The sequence below is a fragment of the Oncorhynchus mykiss genome, chromosome 18 (assembly GCF_013265735.2).
Source record: "Oncorhynchus mykiss isolate Arlee chromosome 18, USDA_OmykA_1.1, whole genome shotgun sequence".
Taxonomy (NCBI): domain Eukaryota; kingdom Metazoa; phylum Chordata; class Actinopteri; order Salmoniformes; family Salmonidae; genus Oncorhynchus; species Oncorhynchus mykiss.
Genome location: NC_048582.1, coordinates 48,857,018 through 48,878,588, shown reverse-complemented (window position 1 = coordinate 48,878,588; position 21,571 = coordinate 48,857,018). Strand labels below are relative to the sequence as shown.

At 45.2% G+C, this 21,571-nt stretch overlaps 1 long non-coding RNA gene across 1 annotated transcript in view; it reads right to left on the bottom strand.

The window, feature by feature from the left end:
* Positions 1 to 14,040: 14,040 nt before the first annotated feature.
* LOC118941179 overlaps positions 14,041 to 21,571 on the bottom strand; it is a 13,622-nt gene continuing 6,091 nt past the window's right edge. Inside the window, exons 2-3 of the long non-coding RNA XR_005037495.1 lie at positions 17,139 to 17,332; positions 14,041 to 17,023 (exon numbers count right to left, since the gene is read on the bottom strand). This is a non-coding gene — a long non-coding RNA (uncharacterized LOC118941179). The remainder of the gene's footprint in view (positions 17,024 to 17,138; positions 17,333 to 21,571) is intronic.

Sequence of the window (21,571 nt, the reverse complement as noted above, 5' to 3'; positions counted from 1 at the left end):
TAGAGGGTGGCAGCGTATGTGTGTGCATCCTGTCCCCTCCCTTGAATCCCTCATATTGTTGTGATGGGGCTGTCCTGAGCAGTGTGGCGTTGCTGTAGACCCACTCTTAATCACTTCCCTGCATTGTGTGTCCCTGCTGAAGGAAGGGGATGGAGAAAGACTGCACTTCCTTTCAACGCAACACAACTGTCGCCTGGTGGCTTTCTGTTTAGGAAAAGTGTATTTTCTGAGGCAGCTGCTGGGGGTGTGTTTTGTACTGTATGGATGTAGAAGTGGTGAGCGAGGGAGGAAGGTTTAGTAACAGGAGGAGGAGGAGGAGGAGAGGAGCGGTGAAATATCTCAAGGGTGTTCGATTTGGAGAGAGGACAGACAACAAGATGGAGAGAGACAAAAAGGAGTAGGCAGTAGAATGTAAAGAGGGAGAGGGTGGAGAGGAAAGAGAGAGGGAGAGTGGGGAGAGGAGAGGGAGAGTGGGGAGAGGAGAGGGAGAGTGGGGAGAGAGGGAGAGAGAGGGAGAGAGGAGAGAGAGGAGAGAGAGGGAGAGAGGGAGAGGAGAGAGAGAGGAGAGAGAGAGGGAGAGAGAGAGGGAGAGGAGAGAGAGGTAGAGAGGAGAGAGGGAGAGAGAGGGAGAGAGGAGAGAGAGAGGGAGAGAGGAGAGAGAGAGGGAGAGAGGAGAGAGAGGAGAGAGAGGGAGAGAGGGAGAGATAGAGGAGAGAGAGAGGGAGAGAGGAGAGAGAGAGGGAGAAGGGGGAGAGGGAGAGAGGGAGAGAGGAGAGAGAGAGGGAGAGAGGGCGGAGAGGAAAGAGAGAGGGAGAGTGGGGTGAGGAGAGAGAGAGGGAGAGAGGAGAGAGAGGGAGAGAGGAGAGAGAGAGGGAAGGAGAGGAGTGAGAAGGGGGAGAGGGGGAGAGGGGTAAGAGGGGGAGAGGAAGAAGAAGGGGAGAGGAGGAAGAGGGTGAGAGGGGGAAGAGAAGGTCAATAACTTCAAATTCCTCAGTGTACACATCTCAGAGGATCTGAAATGGTCAAACCACACAGACACCGTGGTGAAGTAGGCACGACAGCGACTCTTCAACCTCGGGATGCTGAAGAAATTCAGGCCCTCACAGTGTTCTCCAGAAGAACCATCAAGTACATACTGTCAGGCTGCATCATAGCCTGGTACGGCAACTCCACGGCCGTGGACTGCAAGGGGCTTCAGAGGGTAAAACCCATAGCCGAACTCACCATTGGGGGCCCACTGCTTGCCCTCCAGGACAGATTCAGATTCAGAGATTCAGAGTGTTTAATAGTCACATGTAAAGGGTTGCATGTGTGATTGCAGGGTACAGTGAAAATCTATTGATTTACTCTGTCTCCACCCAGTCCAATGGAAATGTGTTTATTCATACTGCTACGGTTGTTATTATGTATATAGAGCTATTTTTATTTCTATTGTTGTTGTTGTTGTTGTTGTTTTATTACCCCTTTTATTGCTTTTTTTTCACATAGTCCTGCATGTTGGAGCTCGGAAGACAAGAGTTTCACTGTACCCTGCAAACACACCTGCAACCCTGTACATGTGAATCTGAGTGTGAAAAGAGGGGGAGATGAACACAGAGAGAAGCAGGAAGTTATTTGAGGAAGATAGAGTTTAAATAGAGATACCAAATGAAAAGCTGCTTGTTGAAATGCTATCTGGGTAGCATCTTCACTCAATAATTACCACTCAGCCTGTCTCTCTTTCTCTTGTCTTTCCCCCTCTGTCTCTCTCTCTCGCTCTCTCTCTCTCCTTTTTCTCTCTCTGTCATTGTTTCTGTCTCTCTCTTTCACACGCACGTACCACACAGACAGACAGACACACACACACACCAAACACACAGATCATCGCCCTTTGCCTGCACGTCCTCACAGTAACGCTACCCTCACAGAAGCATGTGTGGCACACTCTCCATGAATCATTAACCATCTGCTGGCTAGGAGGAACAAGGGAGGGGAGGAGAGAGGGGAGGAGAGAGAGACAGGGAAGGAGAAGATAGTAACGAGAACAAAGTCTTCCTTTTGTTTGGCATGTCTTTGACCCAAAACAAAGGGTCTGTTACGTTGCCTGCAGGAGGACAGCACAGGGTGGCTGGGAGGGGAGGGATAGAGGGACGGAGAAGGGGGAGAGAGGGAATAAACTGCAACACAATTTGACCCAACCAAATCATGAGAAAACAAAAATATATTTATTTGACACATTGGAAAGAATTAACAAAAAATCTGAGCAAACTAGAATGCTATTTGGCCCTAAACAGCGAGTACACAACGGCAGAATACCTGAGCACTGTGACTGACCCAAACTTAAGGAAAGCTTTGACTATGTACAGACTCAGTGAGCATAGCCTTGCTATTGAGAAAGGCCACCGTAGGCAGACCTGGCTTTCAAGAGAAGACAGGCTATGTGCACACTGCCCACAAAATGAGGTGGAAACTGAGCTGCACTTCCTAACCTCCTGCCCAATGTATGACCATATTAGAGACACATATTTCCCTCAGATTACACAGATCCACAAATAATTTGAAAACAAATCAAATTTTGATAAACTCCCATATCTACTGGGTGAAATACCACAGTGTGCCGTCACAGCAGCAAGATTTGTGACCTGTTGCCACAAGAAAAGGTCAACCAGTGAAGGACAAACACCATTAGAAATACAACCCAGATTTATTTTCCCTTTTGTACTTTAACCATTTGTACATCGTTACAACACTGCAAATATATACATAATATGACATTTTAAATGTCTTTATTCTTTAGGAACATCTGTGAGTGTAATGTTTACTGTTAATTTTGATTGTTTATTTCACTTTTGTATATTATCTACTTCACTGCTTTGGCAATGTTAACACGTTTCCCATGCCAATAAAGCCCCTTGAATTGAATTGAATTGAGTAGAGAGAGAGAGTAGAGAGTAGAGAGAGTAGAGAGAGAGCAGAAAGTAGAGAGAGAGTTGATAGAGCGATGACACAGAGAGCAGAGCGAGGAGAGACATTAGAGAGAATAGATAGAACGTAGAGAGAGCGAGAGTAACGCATGTTTCCCATAATAATAATGATAATAAAGCACAGTAAGCACATCCTTCCAGTGGATACAGCTGCTCTCCTTGGCCTGGCCACTAGTCCTTGCCATCAGGGATCCTTGGAACACCCAAGTCTGACGTCACCCAATTCAAGTTGACATTTAAAATGGTTAAGGTAAGGGTTAGGTAAGGGTTTAGGGTAAGGATGTCCAAGGATACTCAATAGCACTAACCATGGCCACTCCCCACTGACCACCCAAGGCCTGGTCCTCACAATCTGCCAAACAGCTGTTTCAATTACCCAGCAGGTTAGTCAGCACACACACACACACACACACACACACACACACACACACACACACACACACACACACACACACACACACACACACACACACACACACACACACACACACACACACACACACACACACACACACACACACACACACACACACACACACACCAGTGGCGGTCATTGCCGTTTATGATGAGGCAGGACACATTTTTTGTTCATGAGCATGGCCTTATTTCTATTACAGCATATTGGATGACTGTGATTCATATTCCATTCACCCAGCTCAATGTAACATCGGTAGGTTTAGGCTACTACATGATACTCTCATTTCCCCTATACCCATCATGAGGTTGCTACAACCTAACCTATGAATGAAAGTTTACAACGTAGGTGCACACAGGTAGAGACGAATTTGAGGTGACAGTGACACATGGACAGACAGTGACATTCAATACTGTCTTGCACACTCTTGCCTGCATCTAGCTGATATAGGGTGTGATCATTAGTCCAAAAGTTGCAAACAAGAGTTTCTATTGTACAAATTCAGGTATGTTTATCCCCGTTTTGTTCCGTTTGCTTCCGTTTAAGAAACGTTTTTCAACAGATTCGTCAGAATGAATACACCCCTGATCACGAGTAAACACAGTTCACTTTCATAGCAGCCACATTGTATTAATTCTCGCATCTATGCGTCTCCTCCTCTCACCTCTTCCCTTTGCTTGTGGACTTCAATGCACAACACATCAGCTGTATGTGACCAGGCGAAAAAAAAGATTTTCAAGCCAAACCTCTACAAACAACCTACATCATTGTCACCATATTAGCTAAAGTAATGCCATAGTCAGCATAGCTAATAGAACTAATGTGTTGGTAAACCCACTGCTATCATACAGTAACGTTACAGGGTACAGTCAGTAAGTGGTTACACCGGAGGGCCCCGGTGGCATTAAATTAGTCAAATCAAAAGCTTACCTTGACATGGAAGAGTTCCAGTGTTGTGTTGGAAGTCATAGCCAGCTAGCTAACATAGCATCCCTCTGTTTGACCAGGGTGTTTCAGTAGGCTAAACTAGCTAGCTGCATTTGCTAGCTAAGTAACGTTAAATGAAACTGAAGGTGAAAAAAAATATTTCTCTCTTGCTTCTTTTTCATTTTGGAAGAAATGAATTTGTTAAAAACTGTTCATCTACTGTCTTTCTCTCTCTTTGAGTCAACTACTCACTACATGTTATGCACTACTGCAGTGCTAGCTAGCTGTAGCTTATGATTTCATACTAGATTCATTCTCTGATCCTTTGATTGGGTGGACAACTGTCAGTTCATGCTGCAAGAGCTCTGATAGATTGGAGGATGTCCTCCGGAAGTTGTCATAATTACTGTGTAAGTCCATGGAAGGGGGTGAGAACCATGAGCCTCCTAGGATTTGTATTGAAGTAAATGTACCCAGAGGAGGATGGAAGATAGCTGTCCTCCGGCTACACCATGGTGCTGCCCTACAGAGTGCTGCTGAGACTACTCTTTGCAAAATAGTGTGTTTTAGCCAATTATTTGGTCATATGTGATTGTATTTAGCATAGTTTTATCTAAAAAATAATAACTTTTTAAATGTTTAACCATTAAAAAAAAACATTCCATAAGTAGGATGGTCCTCCCCTTCCTCCTCTAAGGAGCACCCACTGACACACACACAAGAAGGCTGGCTGGCGGTCAAACCCAGCCTCAGGTATTCATATTTAGTCCTGACAGCCTAAGTTGGTTGACCACGTTCATAGTTCACTATGGCTGGCCACAGGCAAGTTGTATTCTGGTCAATTGTTGGCTAAAACCAAGAGTCTAATGAATGGTGTTTTAAACTATTATTCTATGCATCTGTGCTGGTGTTATTAAACCCTCGAATATTATCTAAGGATTTATCTAAACTCATGAGGAGTCCATGGCGAGTCTATGGCAATGTGTTACAATGTGTCATTGTGAACCCGCAAATAAAGCTTTGAGCTGAGTGTGTGAGGCAGTGTGTGACAGTGTGTGGCAGTATGTTTAGTGGTGGGGGGTAGAGGCTGGTGCATAGCTGCAAGCTGTTACACTCCTGGCTTAAAGAAGCAGCCTGCAGACTCCTTCCAACAGCACACAGCGGCACACACTCACACTCTCACACACTCTTACACACTCACACACATACTCACACACACAGTGGCTGAAGGAGCCCATTGTTGCAGCAGGCAGCCAGTCTGGGTGGAAGGAAAAGCACACACACACACACACACACACACACACACACACATCCTCCAATGGAGTCCATTGTCGAGGGAAGAGAGACAAACACAACAAAGAAAGACTGGGACAAAGAGAGGAGCGGAGAGGGCCACTGAGAAAGCAGAAGAAAAGAGAATGGAGAGAATTAGAAAGCGAGAGATGAGAAAGAGAACAGAGGGGGTGTTGTGATGGACAGGTGGAAGGATGCAGGGAGGGAGGGAGGGAGGGAGGGAGGGGTGAAGCAGTCTGTGTACTATGTGTACTGTGTACTGGTATATTGAATGTATGTCTGGCTATGTGTCTTTCTCTGCTTTATAAGTGTAGAGGGCTTTCATATGTTGTCATTTAGCATGTACGTAATGGACCACTGATCCTTACTAATGTGATGTATTTCTATAGTGATGTATTGACTGTCTATAGATTGATCACTTGCAGCTTGGGATCAGGGTTAAGAAACGGTTCTACACCTATATCCTCCCTCATGACACCCCCCAGAACAGTATTGCGGATGGCTAATACTTCCCCATGCACTCTCAGATACCTAGGCTGGCCTATGGGCGCTGGTCAAAGTAGCTGACTAATAGAATAGGGTGTTGTTTGGCACGCAGCCCTATTGTAGTCATAGGAAAGCAGCAGCTGGGGGTAGCACAGGATTAGAGCTATTTAAGGACCTGCACGTCTGGCTATCTGACTCCAGGCCCAGGCACTTTGTAAAGCACACGCACATGCATGAACGCACGCACGCACTCATAAACACAAACACACACAAACGACAAACACACACACACACACACAAACACACGACACACACACAACCATCCCCCCCTCCTATAGCTGTAGTGTTCATAGAATAAGAGGTCAGTGAGTGCAGTAGCCCAAGGCCCAGATGATTCTACTTCCCTCTACCATGGAGGATGATGTTATATAACCTAGCCCAGAAGACCAGGCCTGTCTGCCTTCCTGCCTAGCCTAGATAGAGAATAGAAAGTGAAGGACACACAGAGAGAGACAGAGAGAGAGAGAGACAGAGAGAGAGAGAGAGAGAGAGAGAGAGAGAGAGAGAGAGAGAGAGAGAGAGAGAGAGAGAGAGAGAGAGAGAGAGAGAGAGAGAGAGAGAGAGAGAGAGAGAGAGAGAGAGAGAGAGAGAGTGAGAGAGAGAGAGAGAGCGAGAGAGGGAGAGGGAGAGAGAGAGAGAGAAAGAAAGAACAAGACAGAGAGAGCTTTAATTCCATAAGTGTTTCAGTCTCACAAATCACCTGTAAGCGATGATGAGGTAGAATTGCTGGACATGTTCTCACGAAATATCCCAAATCCTGTTTAACTACAGGAATTCTCCTCGGCACATCTGGTTGGGGTGGGGAGAGGGGGAGAGGGAGAGAGGGGAAGAGGGAAAGAGGGGGAGAGGGAGAGAGGGAGAGAGGGAGAGAGGGAGAGAGGGGAAGAGGGAAAGAGGGGGATGGTTACTATTGAGTAATGGAGGGATGACAGTCTGATGTGTGTCCTTGTATCGAGGTTAACACAATGTCTGTTGGACATAAGCTGTAGTTCTGACTGAAGCATGCAGAATGGAGATGTCTGTCTGTCTGGTCTGTCTGCTTCTCTCTGTTTAAAGGAAACACACTGCACAGCAGACACGCACACTGTGCTTGATTGAGCTTGTCTGGCCCAATGAGCCAATGGAATAGTACCAAAAGTGCAAACACAGCTCATCGAGCTCACCAGGGCAGGTTCAAGCAAACTCGCAGTATTTGACAAAGTTGGAATAGGGAACTCAGGTCTGCCACACAGCCTTCCTCCCATGGGACCCTGCGTCTTCCTTTCCCTGACACCCAAGTTAATTATGTAGCTTAGAGGGTTTCTCCCTTTGGGGATTCAAACCTCTTTCAACATGCTTTAAAAATACTTCACTTGCAGAACTTCACTTGCAGGATGAGAAGCAGACTGTGCGTGTGTCTCTCCATCTTTCAATTTATCTCTGCTACATCTGAGCTGGGGGTTGACAGTTTGACAGGTCTGATCTGTGAAAGGGGTCACGGCCTAGCCTTGCTGTGTTTTGATGCTGTCATCCTGCCTGCCGCCTCACGCTGCTACGGCTTCAGACCATCACCAGTGAGACTCCTGCTGTGTTTCTATAGCAGGCAGCTTTTCTGTTGGGGCCATTGAGCACCTAAAGCTGGAGAGCTGCTGGTAGGAAAATAGCCTTGTAGAAAGCAGTGTGAGTGCAAAGGACTCTTCATTTGTGCCTTCCAGTCCTGTCTCTCCCAGTAATTACCTCACCACAACGCCACAGAGACTGAAGCTGAGACTGTGCATAACGCAAAACATTTTTCTACATTTAAATTTTTGCTACAATATTTGCTTGCCCTAATGAACACAACCATGCTCTGTTTGGTAGCAGGACTGAGGCAGAACACATTCAGCCTGGCCCAGGGCTGAGGCCCATCATTAATGACCTCCCTCCCTTCTTCAGCCTGGCCGAGGCCTGGCCCAGGGGAAGGGAGCTGCGAGCTGACTCTGAGGCAATCTGTCGCTTGTTTGTGCCTGTGACATCTGCTCCCATGGGGACCAGGATTAGTTCTCTCCCTGAGAGAGAGAGAGACAGCGAGAGAGAGAGAGCGCACAGGCACATAAACAGCGACAGTGTACACAAACAGGCATGTACACTCAGGCATGTACACACACATAGTCACACCGACATATTGTATATATTCGTTGGGGAGGTTCATATCCTTATGGCCTCTGTAAAGGTCTTGTGGAGACCTGATAATTCATAACAAGGCACAACACCACACAGGGACAGTGCAGTGTGCCATGTATAGCAGCTCTGAGAGAGAGGAGTAGAGGGAGAGAGAGAGAGAGAGAGAGAGAGAGAGAGAGAGAGAGAGAGAGAGAGAGAGAGAAATGAGAGGAGGAGGAGAAGAGTGACAGGCAGGGGAGTATGTGTTTTTCCTGAGTGAAAAAATCTAGCGTGCATATTGGTTTTTCAGTATTCATCACACGTCGACACAGCAGTTCTATGTCCTTAATCACGACTTAAACACAGTCAGCTATATAACACTATCATGGCTACCCATCCATAGAGAGACAGAGACCGAGAGAGAGACCGAGAGAGAGAGAGACCTAGAAAGAGATAGAGGGGGGAGAGTTTGATAGAGAGAGAAAGAGGAGGGAGAGAGAGGGAGAGAGATGCTATGTTGTGATAGCATAGGAAGACCCTACTGCTGGTTATGAGGGGACCAAACCATTGCCTCACTTCCCATTGATGTGAAACACATCAGCTCTCCAAACAGACGGGTCAGTTCTGGAGCTGTCCAGTGTCCCGTGGCCTGCTTGCTGAGTCCCAGCCTGCTGGGTGCATGTTAAGCTGCTCAGAACAGCTCTGATGACACACAAGATACAGGACTGTGTCACGATGCTGAGAGGGAGTTGAGTAAGGGGCATGTCTCTCACACACGTAAAAGACTTGCTTAGCAAGCACCACATCCTCCTGATTCGGCTCACACCAAGGCTTGAACAGAGGACCTCTGCTGTGCTAGCACACGTGACCACCCTCCTGAAGCACCTTACCAGTCACGCCACGTGAAAAGCTAGCGACTCACTGGCACAAGTGGTGCCACTTCAGGCTGAGGAGAACGTTTTACATCTCCCCATGTGCTACACACACACTTATCCCTCTCTCTCTCTGTCTTGTTTTTCCTAGCAAGCAGAATACATTTTGTTCCACGGTGTTGTGCTACGTTCGTAAGACTTGCCACTAGTTCTTAGAACTGAAACAAACAGACTTAGGACACAGATATTGTGTTCTCCCTTTTTCCTCTCTTTCTCCCCTCCTCTCGCTCTATTTTCTCTTGCTGTTAGCTCTGAGAGAAACAAAACATTCTAAACATTCCAGACGTTCTGATTGGACAGTGTGGACGCAGCTGGCCTCATTCACAACTATCCCAATCTTCATCACAATCATCATCTTTGTCATCATAATTTCTAAAACATAACACCCTGAACTGAAAAAACAACACAATACACCCTACTAACCGTAATGGTTCTGGAAGTATAAACATTATCAGGTGTGTTGCAAAGTCCTGAGTAACCTTCACTCCGACGAGCGTCGGAGCCGATGTAGTATGATTCAATCTTAGCGTCAATACAGGGCTAAGATTAAATCATACTACACCGGCTCCGACGCGCGTCGGATGTGGCAGGGCTTGCAAACTATTACAGACTACAAAGGGAAGCACAGCCACGAGCTGCCCAGTGACACGAGCCTACCAGACAAGCTAAATCCCTTCTATGCTCACTTCGAGGCAAGCAACACTGAGGCATGCATGAGAGCATCAGCTGTTCCGGATGACTGTGTGCTCACGCTGTCCGTAGCCGACGTGAGTAAGACCTTTAAACAGACCAACATTCACAAAGCTGCGGGGCCAGACGGATTACCATGACGTGTGATCCAGGCATGTGCTGACCAACTGGCAGGTGTCTTCACTGACATTTTCAACATGTCCCTGATTGAGTCTGTAATACCAACATGCTTCAAGCAGACCACCATAGTCCCTGTGCCCAAGAACACAAAGGCAACCTGCCTAAATGACTACAGACCCGTAGCACTCACGTCTGTAGCCATGAAGTCCTTTAAAAGGCTGGTAATGGCTCACATCAACACCATTATCCCAGAAAGCCTAGACCCATTTAATTTGCATACCGCCCAAACAGATCCACAGATGATGCAATCTCTATTGCACTCCACACTGCCCTTTCCCACCTGGACAAAAGGAACACCTATGTGAGAATGCTATTCATTGACTACAGCTCAGCGTTCAACACCATAGTACCCTCAAAACCCATCACTAAGCTAAGGAACCTGGGACTAAACACCTCCATCTGCAACTGGATCCTGGACTTCCTGACGGGTCGCCCACAGATGGTGAGGGTAGGTAGCAACACATCTGCCACACTGATCCTCAACACTGGAGCTCCCCAGGGGTGCGTGCTCAGTCCCCTCCTGTACTCCCTGTTCACCCACGACTGCATGGCCAGGCACGACTCCAACACCATCATAAAGTTTGCAGATGACACAACAGTGGTAGGCCTGATCACCGACAACAATGAGACAGCCTATAGGGAGGAGGTCAGAGACCTGGCCGGGTGGTGCCAGAATAACAACCTATCCCTCAACGTAACCAAGACTAAGGAGATGATTGTGGACTACAGGAAAAGGAGCACCGAGCACGTCTCCATTCTCATCGACGGGGCTGTAGTGGAGCAGGTTGAGAGCTTCAAATTCCTTGGTGTCTACATCAATAACAAACTAGAATGGTCCAAACACACCAAGACAGTCGTGAAGAGGGCATGACGAAGCCTATTCCCCCTCAGGAAACTAAAAAGATTTGGCATGGGTCCTGAGATCCTCAAAAGGTTCTACAGCTGCAACATTAAGAGCATCCTGACCAGTTGCATCACTGCCTGGTACAGCAATTGTTCGGCCTCTGACCGCAAGGCACTTCAGATGGTAGTGCGTACGGCCCAATACATCACTGGGGCAAAGCTGCCTGCCACCCAGGACCTCTACACCAGGCGGTGTCAGAGGAAGGCCCTAAAAATGGTAAAAGACCCCAGCCACCCCAGTCATAGACTGTTCTCTCTACTACCGCATGGCAAGCGATACCGGAGTGCCAAGTCTAGGACAAAAAGGCTTCTCAACAGTTTTTACCCCCAAGCCATAAGACTTCTGAACACGGACTATCTGCATTGTGTCCCACCTCCCGCCAACCCGTCCTTTTACGCTACTGCTACTCTCTGTTCATCATATATGCACAGTCACTTTAACCATACCTACATGTACAGTGGGAAAAAAAAGTATTTTCTGTAAGTGAAGACTTACAGAAAACGTTTGACCTCTGTCATTGCCAACAAAGGGTATATAACAAAGTATTGAGATAAACTTTTGTTATTGACCAAATACTTATTTTCCACCATAATTTGCAAATAAATTCATTAAAAATCCTACAATGTGATTTTCTGGATTATTTTCTCATTTTGTCTGTCATAATTGACGTGTACCTATGATGAAAATTACAGGCCTCTCTCATCTTTTTAAGTGGGAGAACTTGCACAATTGGTGGCTGACTAAATACTTTTTTGCCCCACTGTACATACTACCTCAATAAGCCTGACTAACCGGTGTTTGTATATAGCCTTGCTACTCTTATTTTCAAATGTATTTTTACTGTTGTTTTATTTCTTTACTTACCTACACACACACACAGACACACACACACACACAGACACACACACACACACACATACATACCTTATTTTCCGCACCATTGGTTAGAGCCTGTAAGTAAGCATTTCACATTCCAGCTATTTGACTTGGCATATTGCGTTCTCGACTGCCGGGTGACCTGTTGTATTCGGCGCACGTGACAAATAAACTTGGATTTTATTTGATTTGAACTCCAGTTATATTCCAGCTATATGACTTGGCATATTGCGTTCTCGACTGCCGGGCGACAAAAAAGTGAGTTACTGCATCTTTATTCGATGTAAACAAAGGTCCATAGAAGGTTGACTTCTTTTTGTCACAAACAAGATTGAAGTCCGGCAACATGGCAGTACCCATGAAGTGTTGAGTCTACATGGTTACTACATACTACACGCCTGTCCCACACAGCCAACCGATTACTGTAGAAAGGCACAGATCATATGGGTTGTGAACTGTAGATGTAGCTTAGACCTTACACAAGAGTACAATTTTACCTCATTCAATGAAACGTTTTGTATTGTTACGCATGTACTATGGCGCAAAGTGTTCATGAATCTGTCAGATAGCTTATGTTTCACGAGGCTTCTAAGGATTCATGTCGCTTGTTCTTCAGTACAGCTGTGACTCATTGTTACCATTGTGCCTATGCAAACATCCTTCTCCGTCTCTCTTGCCCACTCTCTTTAACACACACACACACACACACACACACACACACACACACACACACACACACACACACACACACACACACACACACACACACACACACACACACACACACACACACACACACACACACACACACACACACACACTGAAGCTAGAACACTCCCCCCACTGCTGCCCTTGTTTGAAACATATATCCTGCCTAATTCACTGTTATATAAGACACAATTATACAAGCAATTCACGGGGCTCCTCAAAGACCCCGCCCGCCTAGCGTCACAAGGGCACTTCAAACACATAGCAGGGAAAGGAAGGGGGCAGGGGAGAGAGAGAGATATAGGAGATAGAGTGTGGGGGGGAGAGCGAGAGAGAGAGAGAGGGGATAAACGTTATTGAGGGAAAAAAACATTATAGAAATGGAATAGAGCTGGAGATCCCTCACAGAGAAAAGGGGAACAAGGGAGGAGAGGGGGGGGATATAGGGTGCTAGACTAGTAACCATTAATCATTACAGTTTATGGAATATTTTTCTTCTCTATATAACTGCACTCTTCCATTCCTCTCCTGCTCCTCCAGATATGAGTGTCTACATAGTGGCAAGGCAGCAATGCTGTGTCCAAAAGGCTTTTGCTTCCTCTTTGCAATTCTGTACACTGATGACTGTGTGTCCGGCCTTCTCACACCAGCCTAACATTCCAGTAAACATGTGACTGATCCTCCTCTCCCTAGTACCTTCCCTACCCCCGACCATGTGACCGCAAGCCTCAGCTAGCCATCGACAAAGTTGATAAGGAATCGGATATAAGCAAATGAGTTAGGGCAGTGCCAAAACTATTATTATGATTCATAGCTACCACCGCCTGCCTGCCCACACACACACACACACACACTCACACACACACACACACATCCCCAAATGGACAGACATATTGGTTTGCATGTCTGTCACCACTAAAGACAGCAAATCAAACATCTGTTGAAGACTGTCCAATCATCTGGCCTGGCCATCACGTCTAGGAAGGTCACTAATACAGCCAGCGGTTGGAATGTACCCACACACACATCTGCCTCTCACAGAGAAATAGTAGTCCTGTGTGGGTCAATTGGTAAAAGTGTGATGCTATCAATGCCAAGGTTGTGGGTTTGATTCCTGCAAGAGTCATTTACAAAATGGATGCACATACTGTAGCCTACTATAATACCTCTTATATACCAGGTGGTGTTAGAGGAAGGCCATAAATTGTCAAAGACTCCAGCCACCCAAGTCATAGACTGTTCTCTCTAGTACTGAGGCGCCAAGTCTTGGAGAAAAAGGCTTCTAGACATAAGACTGCTGAACAGTTCATCAAATGGCCACCTACTTGCATTGACCCCCTTATTTATTACTATTTTTTGCACTGACTCTCTTGCACAGGCTGAATGTACACTCACTGGACTCTACCCACACACTCATAAATACTACACTGACACTCCAACACACACACACACTCACATTCCTTCACATACACTGCTGCTACTCTCTGTTTATTATCTATGCATAGTCACTACCCCTACCTACATGTACATATTACCTCAATTACCTGGACTAACCCATACCCTGCACACTGACTCAGTACCGGTAGCCCTTGTATATCGCCTCGTTATTGTTCTTTAATGTGTTACTATTTTTCCTTTAGTTTAGCAACATTTTCTTACTTTTTTAAAACTCTGCATTGTTGGTTAGGGGCTCGTACAAGTACAATTTGATTTGTACGTTGCTTTGTATAAATGTCTCTGTTAAATGGCATATATCAGGAAGATACATCAACCGACCAGTAGATATAGAGTAGAACCAACTGGATTTACACTATGTAAGTTCAACAGGGAATGACATAAAGGATACATTGGGATAGTATAATACAATATGTGAAACCTGCAGCTTGTGTATGCACCATTATACTGTACTGCCAAGGTCATAGAGGAATATATAGGTTAGGAAGACCTCACACAAAGTAACATCCTAGAAGATTTTATGGGATTTGTTTTTCAGCATGAATATGTTTTTGTCCCTCTCTTTTCCTTTCCCCTCACCAGCTGTATCATGTTGTTCTGTTGGGCCAGGAAGACACCCAACCAGCTGCATCACGTTGTTCTGTTGGGCCAGGAAGACACCCAACCAGCTGCATCACGTTGTTCTGTTGGGCCAGGAAGACACCCAACCAGCTGCATCACGTTGTTCTGTTGGGCCAGGAAGACACCCAACCAGCTGCATCACGTTGTTCTGTTGGGCCAGGAAGACACCCAACCAGCTGCATCACGTTGTTCTGTTGGGCCAGGAAGACACCCAACCAGCTGCATCACGTTGTTCTGTTGGGCCAGGAAGACACCCAACCAGCTGCATCACGTTGTTCTGTTGGGCCAGGAAGACACCCAACCAGCTGCATCTCGTTGTTCTGTTGGGCCAGGAAGACACCCAACCAGCTGCATCACGTTGTTCTGTTGGGCCATGAAGACACCCAACCAGCTGCATCACATTGTTCTGTTGGGCCAGGAAGACACCCAACCAGCTGCATCACGTTGTTATGTTGGGCCAGGAAGACACCCAACCAGCTGCATCATTTTGTTCTATTGGGCCAGGAAGACACCCAACCAGCTGCATCACGTTGTTCTGTTGGGCCAGGAAGACACCCAACCAGCTGCATCACGTTGTTCTGTTGGGCCAGGAAGACACCCAACCAGCTGCATCACGTTGTTCTGTTGGGCCAGGAAGACACCCAACCAGCTGCATCACGTTGTTCTGTTGGGCCATGAAGACACCCAACCAGTTGCATCTCGTTGTTCTGTTGGGCCAGGAAGACACCCAACCAGCTGCATCACGTTGTTCTGTTGGGCCAGGAAGACACCCAACCAGCTGCATCACGTTGTTCTGTTGGGCCAGGAAGACACCCAACCAGCTGCATCACGTTGTTCTGTTGGGCCAGGAAGACACCCAACCAGCTGCATCACGTTGTTCTGTTGGGCCAGGGAAATGAAACAGTCATATGCTGGCCTTTCCATCCCCCTCTTTTCAGCCTGTGATATAGATATGAATGAGATGTGTGGGGGATGAGGCTTTAAATATTATCACTGTGTCCTTGTCCTCTCTCTCTCTCCCCACTCCTCTCCCTCTCATCGCTCCCCACCCTCGCTGCTTCTCTCTCCATGGCAGCAACAGTAGTTTGATTCATGATTTGTGTTATCTGTTCTCCAGGAACCACCAAGCCCAGCTGTTCCAACAGTCACCGTGGAGCAGAAGGCTAAATGTAATTAGCCAATGGATGGGAGAGTGGGAGACGGGGCCTGGGTTTGGCTGTGTGTGTGTGTGTGTGTGTGTGTGTGTGTGTGTGACACTCCAACATGAGTGTCACACACTGTATAAACACACTGCACCATGTATAAACCCCCTGGTCGAATGTCATCCTCTCAGAATAATCAAATGAGATAAAAGTCACAGTGGGTGGAGGAGAACAGCCCCAAACACCCACACACACACCCTTCACACACACGCACACACTGCCATGACTATTAGCTGGGTTTTGGTTGTTCTGATGTTGATGAGATAACATGTGTGGATACATGTGGCTGTCCTCCTGACTTGGGACCCTAGGGAGATAGCTGTAGATTAGAAAGTGAGAGAAAGATTGAAAGAGAGAGAGAAAGACAGTGAGAGAGAGCAAGAACACACAGTCCTCACTACCCTTCCCCCCTCACACACATACTCACTCTATCAGCCTGGTCAGTGGTATGCTCTGAGCATGTCAAGGTAATCCACACCAGCATTAAAGAGCCTCCACTAGGTCTGACCCCTACCTTTATTACAACCCAGCCTGACCCGAAGATATTACTCTCTTTTCCCACCCCCTATGTTGTTACCTGCACTTCCCAGTCTCCAGCCTCACAGATCAGGCAGGATTGAGAAAGGGATGAAACCCTGTTATTTTCTTTTATCACACAAGGCAAATGGGACTTAGGCCTAGTACACCATGTGGTTAATCAGCTGCCATGCTGCTTTTCCATTTCTAACCAGAGGAAATGGCTTGTGGAGGAGGCAGGCAGCCAATCAGCCAGTCACACTGTGGGAGTTTAATGAGATCATTGCCATGGTCAGATTCCATATTAAAATGGACTCATTAGGCGTTACTTCCCAGAGACAGGGGCCTGATGATAATATTCACTAGCGTGGGATGACTGTTCTGGACTAAAGGAATCATTTAGCCCTAGGAAGTGCTGTGGTCGTCACCCCTCTGGTCCAGTCGTCAGTCAGACACTCCAATACTCAATGCCCAGGGTTGTGTTCAATATAGATGAACGTTCTAAAACGGGGAGGTATTACCTGAACACATATTTTCATTGTCTGTTGCTAAATGTTTTCCTACTGTGTGCCATATTGGAATATTGAAGATAACCCTGCTCTCCTGTATATTGGCCAGTGGCGCCCCGTCATTCAGGGCAGGTGGGACAGAGCCCCACCTATTTTGAGCTCCACCTGTTTAGCAAAAAATAAATGGAAATGTCATGTAATTCTGGCATTATTACGTGTCACATATCAGTTTGCAAACAACGTAAAAAATGTTAATAATTGAGTTAATAAAGCTGCATACCAACATGGTCTCTTTTTTGCTTTCTTCAATGAGGCAGCTCCAAAATGCAGGTGTTTGAGCCTAGCTCAGTGTTTTCTGTGGTAGTGGGGCAGCCAGCGGAAAATACAGCGCGTAGGGGTTGGTAAAGTTCTCTAGTTGTGCCATGATTGGCTCAGTTTTCTGTCACTCATGGGGACGCTACGTCACCGCAAATTCTACGGGGAGAGCAAAAAAATTCAAGCACCTAGGTTGCTGCCATAGAAGTGCCCATCCAAGAAGGCTCAAGGTCATTGGCCAGATAAAATGATGTCAAATCACGTTATATCTACCATAGCTTTGATTGGTCTGATCATATCAACATCATACTTTCAAAATCTTAGCTAGCAAGCATGCAATCATCATCATGAATCAACTGGCAAATTATTTTCAATCCTTTGTCATTTGAAGAGAAATTATAGATCAAACTCATCGACCATAAACATCACACAATAAGTTAGAAATCACAAATTCAACAATGAGTGGTTTGTAAGGAATCAGTGACTAACTGCAAGTATGGCAAAACAATCACTAGCCTGCTATTCAGTGGAGTGGCTGTGTGGTCCAAATCTGGGTTTAAAGGTTTATTTTCAATCCAGCATGACTTCTGCCACGTTAAATACAATTGGAAATGTCATACTGGGAAACCTCAGACTTCAGTGAGTTCAAGACAACTGGGAACTCTGAAAAAACTAGCTCTGACTGGGAAAATAAGTTTTCAAAAGTCATCCAACTTGGAATTGCAAGTTGGGAACTCGGGCCTCTTTCTAGAGCTCTTGAATCATGTCATGATTCCACCTTGTTTTTTTCAGAGTTCCCAGTTGTTTTGAAAGCACCATAATTCCAGAGAATGCCAGACTTTGATGACAAAGTCTGATGACAGAATTTGTCCATGAAGGACCGCCATACCCCCTTCCTGTTCAAGTGAGCACAGCACAACAAGGTGAGTCCAAAAATGTCTTGTATGTTGCTGCATAAATGATATGCTGTACCTAAGAAAGTAATACTAAGTGTATGATGTGTAAGCTGTTGGTAGCCCATGTGCCTCGCCCTAATCATTTGGTCCTAACAGTCCATGTGCCTCACCCTTATAATTTAGTCCCTTTTCCTTTCATAATTTAGCGTACTGTTCTGACTTGGTGGTGGACATGTAGCCTTTAGCCTGTTTTAGAGAAATGTCATCAAATATTGAAAAATATTGTCAGCTTATATGCCCCCTTTTTTATCCTAACGTTCTGACTTGGTGTACAGGGAAAATACTGTAAGAATGGCTCATGTTCTGAATTCTGTCGCTGTACATTTCAAAAGAGCTGAACAAATAGTTACAATGCATTCGGAAAGTATTCAGACCCCTTGACTTTTTCCACACTTTGTTAAGTTACAGCCATATTTTTTCATTGATTTAACAAATGTTTTCCTCATCGATCTACACACAATACCCCATAATGACAAAGCGAAAACAGGTTTTTAGAAATGTTTGCAAATAAAGCCCTAAGCCTAATTTATTTACTTCAAGTGACTGATTTCATTGTATGAACTGTAACTCAGTTAAATCTTTGAAATTGTTAGATGTTAGATTATATTTTTGTTCAGTAACATTCCCCCATAGTAGAAAGGTGTACGTATTCTATTGGTCAGTATGTCGAAAAAGAAATAACTCAAACAGACTATGGGACAGTAGTGGGAAGATAGATCCCAAATTCATATAACCAGTAGGCCTAGGCTACATAAAAATATGTTTAAAATGATTGAATCTGATGCAACAGATCAGAACGTTTAGCTTAACATTTTGAGAAACTATTATTTCTTAACATTGTTAGCACATCAATGCGCACACGGCTGTAGGCTACGCGCAAATCTGCATTTGGCTACCAGACAATGAAAGAAAGTTGAAAACCAAAGAACATGAGAGAAATAGGCTACTGGTTCCAATGCATGTGGAAGTCTTATAAAATAATTGCCTCTTCTAATATGGACGGATTTTGCCTAGGCTACTTTGAGGCAAGGTAAAACATGCCTAATAATTTGTAGTAAAACATTCAGGTTTCAAACAATTAAGTAGCTACAGTGCCTTGCAAAAGTATTCGGCCCCCTTGAACTTTGCGACCTTTTGCCACATTTCAGGCTTCAAACATAAAGATTTAAAACTGTATTTTTTTGTGAAGAATCAACAACAAGTGGGACACAATCATGAAGTGGAACGACATTTATTGGATATTTCAAACTTTTTTAACAAATCAAAAACTGAAAAATTGGGCGTGCAAAATTATTCAGCCCCCTTAAGTTAATACTTTGTAGCACCACCTTTTGCTGTGATTACAGCTGTAAGTCCCTTGGGGTATGTCTCTATCAGTTTTGCACATCGAGAGACTGAATTTTTTTCCCATTCCTCCTTGCAAAACAGCTCGAGCTCAGTGAGGTTGGATGGAGAGCATTTGTGAACAGCAGTTTTCAGTTCTTTCCACAGATTCTCGATTGGATTCAGGTCTGGACTTTGACTTGGCCATTCTAACACCTGGATATGTTTATTTTTGAACCATTCCATTGTAGATTTTGCTTTATGTTTTGGATCATTGTCTTGTTGGAAGACAAATCTTCGTCCCAGTCTCAGGTCTTTTGCAGACTCCATCAGGTTTTCTTCCAGAATGGTCCTGTATTTGGCTCCATCCATCTTCCCATCCATTTTAACCATCTTCCCTGTCCCTGCTGAAGAAAAGCAGGCCCAAACCATGATGCTGCCACCACCATGTTTGACAGTGGGGATGGTGTGTTCAGGGTGATGAGCTGTGTTGCTTTTACGCCAAACATAACGTCTTGCATTGTTGCCAAAAAGTTCAATTTTGGTTTCATCTGACCAGAGCACCTTCTTCCACATGTTTGGTGTGTCTCCCAGGTGGCTTGTGGCAAACTTTAAACTACACTTTTTATGGATATCTTTAAGAAATGGCTTTCTTCTTGCCACTCTTCCATAAAGGCCAGATTTGTGCAATATACGACTGATTGTTGTCCTATGGACAGAGTCTCCCACCTCAGCTGTAGATCTCTGCAGTTCATCCAGAGTGATCATGGGCCTCTTGGCTGCATCTCTAATCTGTCTTCTCCTTGTATGAGCTGAAAGTTTAGAGGGACGGCCAGGTCTTGGTAGATTTGCAGTGGTCTGATACTCCTTCCATTTCAATATTATCGCTTGCACAGTGCTCCTTGGGATGTTTAAAGCTTGGGAAATCTTTTTGTATCCAAATCCAGCTTTAAACTTCTTCACAACAGTATCTCGGACCTGCCTGGTGTGTCCCTTGTTCTTCATGATGCTCTCTGCGCTTTTAACGGACCTCTGAGACTATCACAGTGCAGGTGCATTTATACGGAGACTTGATTACACACAGGTGGATTGTATTTATCATCATTAGTCATTTAGGTCAACATTGGATCATTCAGAGATCCTCACTGAACTTCTGGAGAGAGTTTGCTGCACTGAAAGTAAAGGGGCTGAATAATTTTGCATGCCCAATTTTTCAGTTTTTGATTTGTTAAAAAAGTTTGAAATATCCAATAAATGTCGTTCCACTTCATGATTGTGTCCCACTTGTTGTTGATTCTTCACAAAAAAATACAGTTTTATATCTTTATGTTTGAAGCCTGAAATGTGGCAAAAGGTCGCAAAGTTCAAGGGGGCCGAATACTTTCGCAAGGCACTGTATATGTTTTCAAAATGCGAACTGCCTCCAGATCATTGCAAAGCGGTGTGTGAAGCGCCGATGAAGTCTGCCTTCCGTTGTCTATTCATTTGAACGGCGAATGGGAAGCTTGCTTCAATTAATTACCAGTTGTGAAATAAAAAGAGTAGCTTTTTTAGAATCTTGCATTTAGAACTGTTGCGCAATGATTGGGCTTATAAAAGCGCTGTCTGACAGGCCCTGTATCTGTATGCTGTGCAAGTGTGATACATAAGATACATAACGAATATACACACGCACCAATTGAATTCCACTGAATTATGCAAATTAACTCATAGACCAACTTCCACTTCTATTTCCATCAATGAATAGGCTGAAAAGCATTATTTCTAAATAGTATTTTTTTTCCTTCTCCCAGTGTGAATTTTATTTATCTGCATTTCAACAACATAAAATTTACCTGCTAAGGGAAATGCACACGCACGCACACACACACACACGCACACACACACGGAGCCAGTGCGTTGGAGTGGAGGACAGCATGTAAGTGTAGTGCTCCTATGAATTACTATGAGTCAGAAGGAGATCGTGTAAGATGCACCACTCTGTCCTGCCCAGGAAGCTCTATAAAGGGACGGTTTGATTTGGAGTTTGCTACATAAGAGAGGGTGACCTTTGTCTGTTCAACTACACTGAACTGAAACTCACCCTAAAACATGCGCTTTTACTCCCCCCACAAATTAT